The sequence below is a fragment of the Chinchilla lanigera genome, unplaced genomic scaffold, assembly GCF_000276665.1.
Source record: "Chinchilla lanigera isolate Chin_1 unplaced genomic scaffold, ChiLan1.0 scaffold00003, whole genome shotgun sequence".
NCBI lineage: Eukaryota > Metazoa > Chordata > Mammalia > Rodentia > Chinchillidae > Chinchilla > Chinchilla lanigera.
In genome coordinates, this window is record NW_004955404.1 from 49,036,387 (window position 1) to 49,054,178 (window position 17,792).

The following is a 17,792-nucleotide window of genomic DNA, read 5'->3' on the forward strand; positions in this document are numbered from 1 at the left end:
CAAGGTGTAAGAAGAGTTTTATTTCCAGAAGTTTTTGCATAGCACTTTTGTAATTGTGTTAGGAATAATACAAAATTTAACTGATAAATGTTCATTGGTTTATTTTCCTTTACTCAAAATCTCTGAAGAATACACTAGCATTGTCTAAGTTGTCATTTAATTTAGCATACTGTGATACTACATTAAGCAGAGGAGTTGGGAGCAATGGTTGAGTTGCAAAAGTATAGAAGAGACATGTTTTTATGGGCAGCATATAACTGGAAGAGAGAAAAGGAGAACAGAATAGGGAAGGAAAGGAGAAACAGTGAATACAGATAGAGTACAGATGAAGTTGCACAGTTTGAGAGGGAACTTATTGAGACTTTAGTTTGTCAGCACACTGAAAATTAGTGTATGCAGTGGTCAGAAAAAGACAAAAATATTACTGACAACAATGAATGCATTTCTTTTTTAGCAGCACTTTCAGAATATGCATTTCAGCAATGTCTCATGTGATTATGACAAACACTGAAGAAAGTAGTCTCCCCAAACCTTAGTGTCTTATGGAGAATTTTATAAAATGCACTTTACCAACAGGCCATCTTTCTTTCTCCCTTCCCTTCCTTCCCTTCCCTTCCCTTCCCTTCCCTTCCCTTCCCTCCCCCCATCCCTCCTTCCTTCCTTCCTTCCTTCATCCTTCCTTCCTTCCTCTGTTCTTTCCTTCCTTCATTCCTAAATGAATGAATACACAGAATACCATTAGAACAGAACTTGACATAGAATAAGCATTTAATACATGGTATATAGTATTGTAAATCTAAATAAAATACAAAGGATGTTCTACAGTCCTGATTAAATTAGAATAAATTAGATACAATAGTTTGACATTTAAAAATCTTTGCTTATAATTTACACCAAGAATAATAACATAATAAATTGTAAAATAAATAAACGACTACTTACCTCTATTAAATTTCCATTTTTAGCCTATAGTATTTGAAAAAATATAGAAATTTTAATTTGTAGTTTATATAATTGAATATTATGTGTAACAGGTAGAAATATATTATTTTAGTTAGTACACACATACGTCTCTGCATAAAGTAACTAAAACAAATTTTTCCTTATTTTTCCAAACTATGTAAAAAAAAGTGTTCATATATTTTAAAAAAGTCAATCTGTCTTACAAATTAAATACAGGTTTTTTAATTCAGGCCTTCTATATGACTAATATTAACTGCTAATCATATGGCTAGCTTGTCTTTTCTGTCTGTTCTTAACTTACTTTGACTTATGATTTTCTAATAGATCAACAGTATTCTTCATGAAGTGTCCCATAGTGTTTAATTTTTTTTTTACTTAAAGTTGATATCCTTTATGGACTATTTTTTATTTTTAGTTAAACAAAACTGCTTGTATACATACATAAAATGGTCTTGTCTTATGCAAAAAATTATGTTTCTTCAATAAAGCTCTTTTACTTTACATACTACCAATAATTAAATGCCTGTCATGTGGTAAGCATTTACTGAAAAATTTAGGACTTATCTGAAACTTATTTCATCTTTCAACTTCCAAGTTTAATTAGGTAAAAATATCTGGTCACTTCTGCTTCAGCCATATCTGTCAAAGCAGATTCTTCATCTTCATTGCTTTGCCATTGTGTTATATTTTTATGCCATCATTTCTCATAAGGGCTATTTCTAGATACCTAATTGAACTCAGTCTCTTTCTAGTCTATCATGCAGTCCACAGATGACTTTCTGGAGCGGTAGATGAATCTCTAAATTATAAATTTGCTCATAATTATCCTCTCATGCATTAGTAAAGTATGTTTCTTTTAATGATAATTTCTAAGACAAAAACACCTTTTTCTCACAAACAGTAGGGCAATTAGGCTGTCCTACCTCTGGGCAATCTAATATTCATATCTTTTCTACGTAGTGTTCACTATTCATTAGCCTGCTTCTTTGTTCTGGACATAAGAAAAGGAGGAAATGAGATTGAAGCTTAAGCAGCTCTCTTTTAAGACTCAGCTCATAGTTTGCCCTTCCCAGTAATCAGAACTTATTTATACACAGGCTAGTTTAGAGAATGTGGTCTCTAGCTGATGGAAATTTCACTTTGATAAGATAAATTCACCCACAACTAATGCTATGAAAATATGAGTGTTCTTCTTGTCCAACATAGACCGTGTCATCCCAGGCCATTATCTATTCTAGGCAGGTATCCCCACATCTTATTCCACTTGCATAGCCAGCTCAGTGTCCATCCAGGAGTTCTGGATGGATAGTGGTCTGCTCTATCAAATGTGGCTTCTTATGATATGACAGTGTACATATATGCTAACAAGTGGATCTGTTTGTTCCCTATCTGTTCAATTTATAATGATAGTGCAGGAGCATCTTAATTGCATTAAAACTTTCATTCACATACCCAGAAGAATAAAGAACACTTATTCATTTACTTGTAGCATTTTTAAAATTCTGTTAGACAAAATATTGTGGAGAATAATTATTTGACAACTACTAAGTCCAACTGTCACCTTAGTTCTTCCAAGGAATAGCACCCTTTGCTTTACATTCCCATTCCTGGGTTTTTATCTTTAGAAGTATTTCTTTGTTTATTGTTCTTTGTGGTCATCTTCACATTTGGCACTGGAAAATTTGCCATGCCAAGGCTGGCCTGATTTTATATTGGAACAAATATGTTAACGTCTCAACTTTACCTTTTCTCTTTTTTCTTACACATGCCAATTACACAGAATAATTAACTTCACTGTGACAATTTCATACATGCATATACCATATTTTTATTATGTGCTCCTTTTCACCAAACTTCTTTATCCTCCCACCTACCTGTCTCCTTCCCCTTCTGACTGTTTCCCTTCTACTGTCATGTTGTTATTCTTTGGTGAATTCCACATATGAGAGAAAAATTGCAATATTTGTCTTTCTAGATCTGAACTACTTCACATAACATAGTGATTTCTATTTTAAACTTTTTCCTACAAATGATGTGTTTTTCTTCTTTCTATGGCTTAATTATATATATTTATATATATAATATATCTGTATGCATATCACATTTTCTTTATTCATTCATATATCAGAGTTAACCAATGATGATTCCATAACTCAGCTATTATGAAGAATTCAACAATAAATATGGGATTTCAACTATCTCTCTAGTGTGCTTGCTTTGATTCATTCTTATATTTTCTATGAAGTGGTGTAGCTGGATCACATGTGTTACAGTGTAGATGTAAAATGTCCCGCCCAAATGTCTCATGTGCTCAGAGATGAAGTTTTTGGAATATAGTTTACTGTAGAAGTGTGAAATTCATCAGTGGATTGAAATATTCCTAAATCCATAACAGAGCATTTTGATAGTCCATAGTCCTTGTCAATATGTAGGTCACTGATGGTGTGACCTAGAAGGATGTATCACTTTCCCTTGTTCCTCCTTTCTCTCTCTGCCTCTGAGCAGCATGGGTTGAGTAGTTTTACATGACCATACCATTCCATGTAGTTTCCACCTCAGACCCATTCAAACATGGACTAAACTGTGTGAAACCAAAAGCCAAATAAACCTCTCATCCCTAAAGTTATGAAGGATGGATATTTTGTCCCAGCAATAGGAAAATGGCTGATACAATATGGTAGATCTATAAATTTTTTAGTTATCACCATACTGATTTCCATAGTTATCTTGAATTTTTCTTTAAGGTATAGACATTTCCTGGTTAGGATATAATTTCTATAACAACCAACTTTAACTTTATTGGTATCTGATGATGTATTTCCAGTAATTTTCTTATGCCAGGAACTATAGTCAAATTTTTCATTTAGATACAGTCTCTACTATTTACATCTCTGTGTTTGGAAAAATCTGTCATTTAGCCAAGTGTGATGATCTGGTATAAATGAAAGCATTTGATGAAAATAAAAGAACCTGAATAAGTTGTATGATACTGAACTAACTCCCATCACCACTGGCTAGCAGAAGGTATATAAATGGTAATGTTGACACTACCCTAAGGTCCCAGTTATAATTTGTGCTGTTGGAAGTTAAGAAGTAGTTGTCATCTCAATATAGCAGAACTGTAAAACCTGAGCTCCCCATCAGTCCTAATCATAGGCCATGAGCAGAAAGACCCCCCTACAGCAGTCTTTGTTATGTTTCAATCTAATTCTCTGAATTCATGTGTTTTGAGACACCTTGCAACAAGATATAGCACAAGAAAAACAATAAACAGGGATATTCTAATGTTAGAAAGCCATTTATAGAATTTGCAGATGTGTAGAATACTGTAGAAAGATGATGGGACTTTCAAATCATCTTAGGAGGCTGTGTTAGCTAATGCTTTCTGCAGTATTGCCAGAACCGGAAGTTCCCATCATGTGGTTTCTCTTTTCTCTCACACCCCCTGATGCTGAGACAAGGTCACTTGCTTAGAATTTTGTTACCAAAGTACCTTGTGTCCACTTATTCACTTTTATTGCACATGAGGTAAACTAAATTACTGTTAACTAATAATATCATAATTATAGCTGATTAAAGAAAATAGATGCTCCTATCTTTCCCAAATTAGCAGTATAAGGCTTGATGGATGGTCCAAAGAGTTGAGCTGTTCCTTCCCATAAACGCCTATCAGATTCCTTCTATCTGCTTTCTCTGTATTATTTCTTTTTTGGTGGGGAGAGGACATAGTTCTCATGAGCATGACTAATTCTGGATCACTATGGGAAGGGAAACATTGTTGTTCCTTTTACAGAATAGAAAAAGTAGAGAAGAGCAATTATTTTCTTCAGGGCATGACTTGAAACCTGTCAACTCTGGCCCAGATTCCATGATCTGGAACATAATTTCATAGGGGTATCTGAATGTACAAAACAAAGAAACATAACCTAATTTTTCAATCATTAGCCAAAACTAAGAGGGAAAGAGTTCTGTTATCAAAGCAGAGAAGAGCACAGATGGCTATTTAACAATTAGCGATAGAGACCGAAACCTTAGTCCTCTTCATTCCATTAGCCCTGACAAAGAAGACAGAGGAAAATACTAAGTGCGTAGCATGGGATAGGCACATCTGCATAACTACTGATTTTACACTTAGGAATTTTTATTAATTTGTGCATTATTAAATTTATACATATACTTGCAGTATGTAATGTTCACATTCCTTATGTGGAGTTGGTAGACATATGAACACATCTGAATTCCTTTTATCACTCCCTTTTCCTCTCCTGTCTCCCCCTTCCTTCCATCTCTTGATCACCTTCCCATTTGAGAAAGATCATCTCCCTACTTCCTATTATCTTTTATTTTGCTTATCATTTTTTTTCACTCATATAAGAAAAACCATCTGAACTTTAACCTTGCATGCCCGATTTATTTTACTTAACATTATGGTCTCAAAGTGCATCACTTTTCATACAAATGACACACATTAATCTTTCTTTATGGCAGGGTAGTACTCCATTTGTGTGTAAATACATTTTCTCTATCCATTCATTTGTTGATGGATCCATTGGCCACTTCAAGATATATCTATTGTAAATTGTTCTGTTATAAACACGAGTTTGCATGTATCAAATAATAAAATAGAAAGAGATAAATTTTCATGTATTTTATTATATCAAATTATATTACCAATAATTTGTCTTTTTCTTCGTATATAACAGTGGAAATACAACAACAATAAGCAAATTAATCTTCTTTAAAATTCACGAGCAATTCCTAAGTACAAAGTGTGTTTATGGGTTATATTTGATAATTAAATGGAAATTTCTCCAGTGGTGCTTTTAAACGTAATGATGGAAAGAAAAATTGTCTTAGAGCTATTCCTATGAAATCTATTTATATGAGCCATTTATTAAAGCAATTTGCTACTGAAATAGCCCTTCATCTCTGTCACACACATGAAGAAATAAGTCTTTTCTGTAAAGTTGAGATGTGAGAGCCCTCACTGTAATCAAAATATTTAACCTTGTAATCAGAAAGTCAGCATTTGCAACCCAGTCATGACTGCATAACCTGCTATGCCACTTATTTGAGAGGTTGAAGCAGGGGGACCTCAAATTAAAGTAAAACCTAGGTAAGTTATTAAGATCTTGCTTCAAAATAAAATTATAAATAAGGCTGAAGGTACAATTTTGCAGTAGAGTTCCTGCCTACCTTGTGTGCGGCCCTGAGTTTAGTAGTGGCTACATTAAACACAAACTTGCAAAGCACAGATTAATGCAATAAGAAAAGTAGGAAATTTTTTTCCTTTAATATATGGGCCACAATGTATTGAATCGTGTAACATTCCAATTTCAGGCTACAAACTCTGAAATGTATATAGTATAGGTTTATTAAGAAATAGTGCTCTGTTGTTAAAGAAGAGATTTTTTTAATTAGGACTATTACAGATATCCCTCAAGGAGCTAAAAAACGTGATCAAACTTTATGTTGGTTTAGACAGCATAATTAATATTCCTGATTTCCATTGTTGGTGGCATTTTTAAATTACATTGCATTTTTATCTTCTCCATATACACACAAGCATATGCACAATCATAAATACACGCACATATTAGTCATTGAAATTAAGTGAAAATAATAGATTTTTATGCACAATTAACAGATGAAATTTAGTATTTCTTTCTGTTATCTTTGAAAGCTATTCAAAATAGGATAACACAACCAATGTTCCTGGAGGGGTTAATATAATTTTTAAACTTTAATTTGCAATCTTTCTGTATTAATTTATAAAATATAGCTTTCATAATTCAATTGCTCAACTGATATTTCTTATTTCTGATCTCCTTTTAGAGTAGCTCATTTATATTTTTATCTCTCTGATAAGTAAATTTTCTCTGGTTGCTTTCTTAGTGTTTTTTTAAGGTTTCTTCTATTTGTCCTGTTTATTCAGTTTCATATAAAACCCTAGTGCTTCATGTACTTATTAATATTTCACATTACATATCAAAAAAGCTAATTGAAAGGTACCCCTAGGTTGTAAAGGTTTGTGATAATTTACACTGCTTTTTTTTTTTTCTAAATGAGTATTCCCGTTCCCATATTAGTTTCTGTAAGCCATTCTCCTAAAGCAGTGGGGCAAATCTTTGGCACACATGCCACAATGCGCTGTTTTTATCACTGAAAGCTCTAAAAAGTTCACCATCAGAGTCCTAAAACCTTTGCTCTTCCACAGAGGGATCCTCTACTTGGTTGTAACAGGTTGTCAGAATCAATGGGGGAAAAAAGAGGGGAGCAGAAAAGAGTCCCACCTGTCTGCTGGGTTCATTACTGAGCAAAGGCTGCCTTGGCCATGTAATCATTATGCTGACCTTAATTCATTCTATTTCCTTCTCCATCCTTTACCTCTGCTTCTACCACAGCCTCTAGCGTCCATGTTCTTGATCACGGGTGTCTAAGAGGGGTGACCATAAAGCATTTAACTAGGTCACATTGGTTGTTGGTTTTGACCAGTTTCCAACACTACTGCATTAAAATCATTGAATCAATCCCTTCTTTTTTCATCGTTTCTCTCTCCTTCACCTTTTCACAGTTTTTTCTTCCAATTTCTGAGATTTTCCTAATTTCTGTAAAGTGAAACATTTTGTTCTCGTGTGTGGTCTTCTCATGTCTCATTTTTCCAGTTTTGTTCTTCACTTACAATGGAGGTTACACAGAGCCACTATTGTAGGTAGTTGTTTAGTGCTACTATGAAATGCTGGCTCACTTTATTATGTGTGTATGATTTTAGAGCTTAGGAAGGATGTGGAATAAAAACAAGGAACATTATTTTTAGGATGTATAATCAATAAAGTATTGTTTACCAGTCCATACATATTATTATAGAATTAAAAGATGTTAAAATCACCTTCAAATTCCAGTTTTCTTTTCTCTCCAAAGTATGCAAACCAAAAATCACCTTTTAGTCCTATTCTTTAATTCAGTGACTATTTTTTGAATTACATGTCAGGCACTGTGCTCTTGGCTACAGACTCAAGGTTGAATAAGGTATTTTATCATTTAGTAAAAGTACAATCAATTAAACCAGTAAATACGACTATAAAAGTAGAATTATGCTTTATGAGAGCTCATAAGAACATCTGTCTCCTAATCAAATACTCAGGCAAGGGTTAGTACCTAGCACAGAAAATGATGTTTAACCTGACACCTGAATGATGAGTTGGAGCTAATCAGGTCAATTTCAGAAGAAACAAGGGTCATAGCAGGACTTCAAGGAGATCTGGAGGGGACAGAGAGAGAGCATAATGCAAACAAACATTTAGTTTGCCTTGTAGGAAGTAGGATTTAGAGATGAGTAAGAGGAAAACCTGAGAAAAGTTAGCAGAAGTAAAATCTCAATGCCTTAAAATTAGTGTGAAGGTATTTGGATAGTTATTAAGGGAAAGGTAGCATAGATCATGGAAGGTAACTAATATAATCTGAGTTAAAAACATTAAAGGTCTATGGGGGAATTATAGTACTGGGAATGGACAGATTAGCATCATTTTTCACAATGCATAATTAGAAAATTGGGTAAAATATGAGAACTTTCATTTCCCCATTTTTACTTATGATCATACTAAAACCCAATCAGCTTTCTACCTATTGCATATTGCAGCCCCAATTGATATAATTTCGGAGGTCGATGCCTAGTTAAATCCATTGCCTTCGATTATTGGAAGAACAGCTTTGAATGCAGTGGTGAAGGGACGTCTGACACTCACTTTGTGATAGTCATAATCTCTTAGTGTGCTTATGGAGATTCTGCTTCTCAGCACACCTTTCTTCAGTGAAACCAGCAGTTAGTGAACTACACAGCCCATTGGCTATGAAACTATAGGTTAACAATATAGTTATAGTTAACAACATCTAATGTTGTTATAGTTGTTATAGTTGTTGTTAATGTTGTTATAGTTAACAACATCTGATGGTTTAGCTCATCCAAATTACCCTATTCTTCATTATATTAACGCAACTTCATTATTTTGTGAAAACAGCATTCCTTTTAAAATTATTGGACAATAGAAAGTATACAAAGCAGAGCCAGGCATGGTAGCATATACTTATAATCCCAGCACTTGGTGGGCTAAGTCAGAAAGATCACTGTAAGTTCAAATACAGGCTGTGCTACTTAGTGAATTCAATGCCAGCCTTGAGTAATAAGATGTTGTCTCAAAAAAAAAAAGTATAAAGTAGAATATCTCTGACAAGGAATAACAAAATGTAAATATCCTTTTCATAAAGTATAAAGTAATATAAAACATTATAACATGAATTAAGCTGAATATAGTATGTTGATTCAGTTAATAATCTCTAAAAGCAAATAAATCAAATCTATTTTGAAACTTTCAATTTTAGAAGGGTTTATATATCTATTTAAGTATTATATCCTTCAGCTGAGTCATTACCATAATGAAGAGTTACAGTGATACATAAACCAGTAAGAAAAAGACTTGCTTTCATTGTCTGCCATATACTCAGAAATCATCATATCCCTTTATATATTTACCATATGCTTTAAGAAGGTAAATGTTGCAAAAAATGCATTAATGTGTTTTCACTCAGCTTTATAATTAATTTGAGTGCTTTAATTGAGAGTATTTTCACACTCATTAGAAATTTCTTCAATCCTTCATCAAAATTATCAATTGAATAAATTAGTAGAGTACACTGCTCCTGCAATAAGGCAAATGAATCTTAGTATCCAGTTACAGTACTTTGAAAAAAGAGATTGAGGATAATATCAGATAACTGAAACATATCCTTTGCTCCTGAATAGAAACAACCAACATAGTGAAAATGGCCATACTCACAAAACGTTTATAAAGATTTACAGCAATCCCAATCAAAATACCATTAACATACCTCACAAATGTAGAGAAAATATTTCTAAAATTCACTTGGAAACAGAAGAGAATTAGAATAGCAAAGGAAATCCTGGATAATAAAGGTGAGGCAGGAGACATCACAATCTCTGACTTGAAATTATATGACAAAGCTATTGGGATAAAATCAGCATGACACTGGCAAAAAACCAGACTTGAGGATCAGTGCAACAGATTAAAAGATGTAGACACAATTACAGACACACTCATCCACCTTATCTTTCATGAAGGGTCCAAAATAGTGCTGGAAAAACTATCTCACTGCATGCTGAATACTAAAATTATAATTTGTCTATCACCATGATCTATCACTGTTCTAAACAATAAAAATGGGTCATAGATCTAAATACTTCCTTCGTTAGATTGATTCCTAAGTATTAAATACTTTGGATGCTATTATGAAGAGAGTAGTTTCTCTAATTTCTCTCTCAGTGATTTTGTTGTTTGAATATAGGAATGCTATTGATTTTTGTGTGTTGACTTTGTATCCAGCTATGCTACTGGATTTGATTATTAATTTGAGAAGCATTTTGGTGGAGTTTTGGGGATTTTTACATGGAGTATCATGTTATCTGTGAAGAATGACAATTTAAGTCCTTCCTTTCCTATCCTTCTTTATTTTCTTTTTGTTTTTTTTTTTGTTTGTTTGTTTGTTTGTTTGTTTTTCTGGTACTGGCAATCAAACTCATGACCTTGCACTTGCCAGGCAGGCACTGTACTGCTGAGCTAAATCCCCAGATCCTTATGCCTCTTCTTTAATTTCTCTCTTTTCTGATTGTTCTGGCTAATGTTTCCAGAACTGTATTGAATAGGAATGCTGACAGTGGACAGCACTGTCTTCTTCCTGATTTTAGAGTAAAATCTTTCAGTTTTCATCCATTTAGTTTGATTTTGGCTGTTGGTTTGTCATAGATGCTTTTATCAGATTGTGGTAATGACTATCTATTTTGATTTTCTGTAGGGTTTTCATCATGAATGAGTGTTGAACTTTATCAAAAACTTTTTCTACATCTATGGAGATGATCATGTGATTTTTGTCTTTGGCTCTGTTGATACAGTATATTGCATTTATTGATTTGCATATGTTCAAACAGCCCTGGATTGTTGGCATGAATCCCACTTGGTCAGGGTATATAATCTTCTTGATGATGTGCTGCATTCTGCTTGCTAGTATCTTATTCAGTATTTTTACATATGAGTTCAGCAGTGAGATTGGCCTGTAATTCTCTTTTTTGGTTGGGTCATTCTCTTGTTTCGTTATCCTGGTAATACTTGGCTCTAGGAATGACTTGGGAATATTGCTTCCCTTTCAACTTTGTTAAAAAATTTGAACAGTATTGACATTAAATCTGCTCTAAATTACTCGTAGAATTCAGCAGTGAATCTATCAGGACCTGGGCATTTTTTTTCTTTGTAACTTTTAAATTATATTTTCAAATTTGTTAATTTATATTGGGTTATTTAGAATTTTTATATCTTCTTGATTCAGCTTTGGTTATTCATATATATGTGTATGTATCTGTCCATTTCTTCTGTATTTAAAATCTTCTGAAAGTACTAATTTTTGAAGTAGATATTGATGATTTCCTGAATTTCCACAGGGCCTGTAGTGATTTCATGCTTTTCAATAATCATTTCATGAATTTGAGGATTTTTGTCTTTTTTGAGAAGGTTGGCCAGGGGTTTATCAATATTATTCATTCTTTCAGAGAACTAATTCTTCAATTCATTAATTCTTTGTATTGTTTTCTTAGTCTCTATTGCATTAATTTCTGCTCTGATCTATATAACTTTTTTCTTTTGTACAATCTTTGAGCTTGCCTTGCTCCTCTTTTTCCAGAAGCTTGAGGTGCAACATTAGGTTGTTTACTATTGCATGTTCTGTTTTTCTGATGTCAGAATTCATAACTATAGTTTTCCTGTTAGGACTGCTTTCATTGCATCCCAAAGGTTCAGGAATATTGTGTCTGCATTTTCATTTAATTCTTAACATTATTCAATTTCTTCTTTAATTTTATCTGCTACCAATTGCTTTTTCAGGATAATGTTATTTAATTTTGATGTGTTTATGGAGTTTTCATGGTGTCTTTTGCAATTAATTTTAAATTTCATTGCACAATGGTCAGACAATATGCATGGGATAATTTTAAATCTTTGCAAGCTTGTTCTATGGCTAGTATGTAGTATATTTTAGAGAATATACCATGTGCAGCTAAGAAGAACATGTATTCTGATGTTGTTGGGTAAGACTTGGTAAATGTTTACTAAGTCTATTTATTCACAGGTTTAGTTAGGTAATGACATTTCTTGCTGAGTATTTTGTCTAGTTGATCTGTCTCTTTGTGACAATGGGATATTAAGTTTCATTGTTACATTTGTTTTATGGCTTATTTGATTTTTCATGTTTATTAATATTTGTCTTTTATATAATTCAGTGCTCCCATATTTGGTGCATATGTATTTATGACTGTCATCACGTCCTGTACAATTTTTCCCCTAACCAGTATGTAGTGACCTTCTGTATCTGTTTAGATCATTTTTGGTTCTAAGTTAACATTTTCTGCAATCAGAATAGCTGTCCATGCATTTTTCTGTGTTCTTGTCCATGGAATATTGTTTGCCATCCTTTGACTTTCAGTCTCTAAGTTTCTTTTGGAGTGAAATATGTTTCTTGTATGCAGCAAATTGTTGATTCTTGTTTCTTGATCTATTATGACAGTCTATTTCTTTTGCTTAGTGATGTGAGGTAATCTACCTTGATGGTTATAGTTGATATGTATTAGGTTATCTTTCTCATGTTATTTCCCTATTGTTTGTCCTTTGCTTTTCCCATTTAATTGTTTGCCCTGCCTGGTGGTTTCTTTCATTTGTCATTCTTGGAATTGTGTTCATTTTTTAATCTCTGTCTAGTATATCTTTCAATACTATTTTTAGGTTTAGCTTGATGGTTAAAAATTTCTTCCATCTTTATCATGGGAGTGTCTTATGTCTCAATTAATTTTGAAGGGTAATTTTGCAGGGTATGTTAATCTGCATTGGAAGTTTTTGTCTTTCAGGACTTGAAATACTTCACTGCAAGTTCTTCTTGACTTGAGGGTTTGTGTTTGGCAGTAGTCTGTTATTCTAATTGACTTTCCTGCATAGGTGATCTGTTTCTTTTCTCTAACAGCTTTTATTATTTTGTTTTTGTGCTATAGTTTTTGGATTCTTGATTATTATTTGTCTGGATGTAGATTTATTTTGTTCGTAGCTGTTTGGAGTTCTATATGCCTCACTCACTGTATGTCAGATTCTGTTCCCATCCCTGGAAAATTTTCTCCTGTTACTTTTGCAAATAGTTTTTTTGTGTCACTTTTATTGATTCCTGCTTTTGCATTGGCCTTATCAATTTTATATTGTTTCTCTTTGCATCATCTTACAGTCATTATGCTGTTATTCCCTGATTCATTGCTATTTTTAAGAAACTGTTCATTTTGTGTTTTCCAGCTGTGATCCTGTCTTCGTGGTCTGAAAATCTGTCTTCAATTTCTATCAAGTAGTTTTGCCAGCTTTCAATGGAATTTCCTGCACACCTGATTGAATCAATTTCATGCATACTATTTCTTTCCTATATTGTTAGTTCAAGACTTGCATCATTTTCCAATGCACATCTATTATTTTATCTCTGTCTACTTTAGATTTGTTGAGCAATTCCTTCATTATGGTTGTCAGTTCTTCTTTGCCTGAGAGATTATTTCTCATCCAATTTCCTCTATTGTCACATGGATCTGTTTAATTATTTTGGTTGCCTTCATTTCAGAAACTTCAATGTGCATTTCATTATCCTTTATTTCAGTGTCTTTTGGACATCTTTAGGGTGGGCTGCAGTCTGAGACTGTATTTTGCTTCTGTGTCATGTCATTTTCTATTTCAAAAATTTTAATTTTACTTTCTGTGCTGACCCTTCTAAGTTTTTGCAGTAGGTAGCTATATCACTAGTACCAAGGCTTCTCTAGGAAATATCTGTTCTTCAAGGATGTCTTCTGTGTGTAGGAGATTCTTGATTTGTGTCTGTCCCAAGATCCTACCTTGTTGATTAATTAAGAGTGGAATGTTATCATCTCTTTGCCTCGGTTCCCAGTCCTTTGGTGTTGGGTTGTGGTGAGCTTATCACCCCAGAGATACCCAGTATTGTTATGGAAGGGAGAAAAACTGATTACCAAAGACACACCATACTAGCTAAAGTAGAATAACAATTACAATAGCATTAAGCACAGTATAGAAACTGACAAACTCTGGTAACTATTAATTTTGTACCTTAAACCATAGTAGCAAAATCTACAGTTATGTAACAGAACTGATCTTAAATTAGGAGCTTTTATGCAATGTGTTTCCCCTTGGTAGAGTGGTGTTACCCTGCAGTGGGGAAATTTAAAAAAGATGTTGGATAAAACAAAGATAACTGAAAAGGTAGTAGACACAAAGCTAGAGGACAGAGAAATGAAAAAGATAGATTAAAATAAAAAAAAAATAAATTGAAAAGAGATGACCCCACTTGCCTGCTTCTATTCCAGGTGACCTTGTCCCCAAGAACAGCACTGGTTGACTTAACTTACCATATGTTGGCTCATATAGTTGAAGTTGCTTTGAACTTTTCCACTCTGCTGTTCCCATTTATTCATTGTCTGCACCCTTGTCAGGGTTCTACTGTGTAACTCTGTTTCCCCTGGTCACCTAGTTCCTCTGATGTAGTGGGGAGGAGCTAGTCACTTGATTTCCTTCTGCCAGTTGTTTGCCAGGTCCGAGATGTAGAATAATTTGATTTTAATAATAACATTGGCTGAATTCTTTCAGTATGCTGTGAAATATGCTACTCACAATATACCTCAAATTTGTATTGTCATTTATGTACTATTGTTGGCTTAATTTTACAGATTAAGAATTGGAGACTTGTGTAGTAAATTCTGCAGATATACACAATCTGTAATTGTTTATGAGTGTGAGGTGTATTGTACACATATAATACACATAATTCTGTTTTGTCTTTCTTTCTTAACCCAAGGCTTCACATAATGCTTGCCATCTATCCATAAACTTAGATATTTTAAAAGGACTGGAGGAAAGATTTCATGACCTAAGCCTTCTGATTGAAGTCATGCTCTGGCCCCTATGAAATGGGAATTAATCTCAATATGATTTTGTTCCTATAGTTTACGGAAGTCATGGTACCTTTAATGCCTATGTAATATTTTAAAATTGAAAGGAAATGATCAGCAGTGATACAAATAAACATTTTTCTGGGGAATGCAAGAGAATTTTGTTAAATTTTTCACAGAAATCCAGATATTTAGATTCAAATTACACATTTGTATTGGACAGATGGCTTTGTGAAACTCTTCTTATTTATTTTTGTTAGACTGATCTAAGATTGAAGAAATAATAGCTTTTAAAGAATTACACAGCTCTTGCCAGAAAATAAAATTTCAATTTCAAAAGTATTTAGTGAATATGAAAGATGCTTAATGTTTTTGAGGCTAGAATGCAAATTTCAAAAAGGTTTTAATGATAAGATACCTGCAATTTCATTGCAACTTTCCTAAAAAAAAAAAATGGAAAATGAACTATGTGCATTGAAAAATCATTGTAAAATAGAAACTTCTCGAATAAGCTGATATGTTTCTATGTCTATAGCAAGATGTAAATTTACAATTAGTGTTTGAGTCCACCTGGTTCTGTAAATTCTCCTTTATGTTTTCTTTCTTTTGTGTAATTTCTGAAAATGATGCCATGCATTTCTACCAACAAAGTCAAACTAAAAAAATAATTCAGCTCTAGAGCTCACCAAATTAACTTCTCAGCTTTTAAAACTGATTCACAATATAAGTATTTTTTGTTTTTGAATGATCAGTGTTGCCAAGACTGCTCTTGAAGAACAAATTTCACTACATATTCATAAAATTATAACGACTGAAAATGCTATATATTACATACAAATATTGAGCACACAATGGTTAGCTATTTTGCAGTTTGGAAATTTGTAACTGAATCACAAAATGATGTTAATGTGACTGTGTTTTAATTACTCAAATTTAAATGAAAATCTCCTTTAAGTGAAAATATATTTGAAAATAATGACAAATGAATTGAACTATCTGTGCTTAAAATATAATTCAAACTGAGACACCTAAAGCCATTTCTTAATGAACTAGAACATGTGTTGATTATTTAAATGTGTTTATTAATAATTGAAGGCTGTATGAAAGCTATTAGTGAAGATTGTGATGTAAAATGTGAAACCCTGTGGTAAGAGGGTTTGAGTGGAAAGCAGCAGAGGAGACAGCAAAAGTGAAGGAAAAAGGGTACAGGCACAAATGGTGTGCACTTGCGCTTGAAAAAGGAAAGGTCGTGGTGCCGCGTATCCTGCATTTCTCCTCACCAGCCCATTGCTCATTCTCAAAGGTTCTTCTCCCCAATTTATATTCTGTCTGAAAAATAAATCTCATTACCATGATATGAATGTTAACGAGTGCTTCTGGCACCTTACAGAAAATATCACTAAATTAAAATCTCGGGAAAGAAACCCATTTCCTATTCTCCCATAATTTTACCAACACTCGTCTACATTCCTAGCTGGTATTTCACATTTTAGTTTTAATATGTATAAAACTTTGCTTTCCTTCAATATCCCTGAAGAGCTGTTAAGGAGAAGCAAGGTTTAAATTACATGCAGTTTATAGAATCTCTCGTCCCCTGTGTTTGGAGGCAGAATGGTATGGGGAAGAATTGCCATGGAAGAGGCAAGAATATACAAACAGCAACTTCGTAATTTTTAATGACCCAGTGACAAGTTCTTATTAAATTATAGTATTTATTTCAAATAAACAACTACAGAATGTAAGGAAGTACTCATGTTCTTTTCACTTTTTAAAATCTTAAAACATAGTAGCTCACATATCTCAGAGTCAAAATGTTTTAAGCTTTTCCTTAGCTTTTTTTCTGGAAAAATCATGAGACAACATAAGTGAGCCAAATTATTAGAGTATAAAGGAGATACATTTTTAGCACGTAGTAACAAACACAGGACACTAGGCACAGAGAAACATACTGGTATTTTTTGAGTCCTTGCTTTTGCAAACGAATCAGTCCTTATACTGGTGTAAAGTAATTTGTTATCATATGTATAATCAATGGAGTAAGTAGTGAGCATTAAGTGAATATTTTCAAAATAAAAAAATATAAATTTTACTTCATGAAAGTGGTTGAAGAAAGCATTAAAATGCAGCATATAGCCAGAAAAGATAATATCCTTCTGTAATCTTAAGAGGCTGATAAAGGAGAATTCCAAGTTCAAAGCTAGGTTGGGAATTTAAGAAAACCTTGTCTCAAAAAAAAAATATATATATGTATATGTTTATATTCATGTATATCTACATATCTATATATATATAAATATATGTAGCATATATATATATAAACATTTTAGGAAAAGCTTATATAAATATTTTAATACTAGTTTATTGAGACATCATGAGATTAACACAAGTTACTTTGGGCCTCTACAATTACAAGAGCTGCTCAAAGTGGTGATCATCAGGTTCCAGACATTTATTAGTACAGCAAACTGAATCTTGAGTGACCTTGGTCACTGATTTTGGTTTACACACATTTTTAATTTCCTTTCTAAGGACCAGCGGTATAGTGGGTCTTATGTGATATATGACATCTTTCAGGCCTTCCCCATATGAGAATAACAGCATCTGTTTAAGAGAAGTTATTATTTTTCTTTCCCTGAAATGTGTATATATTTATTGATGGACTCTCTCTATATACATATATCTCCCTAGGTTTAAGCTCTAGAGCCACAACCAAAATAAAATATATGTAATAAAAAGAAGGAAAGAACTTTGTCTTCTTCTGTTTTTTTTTTTTTTTTTTTTTTTTTTT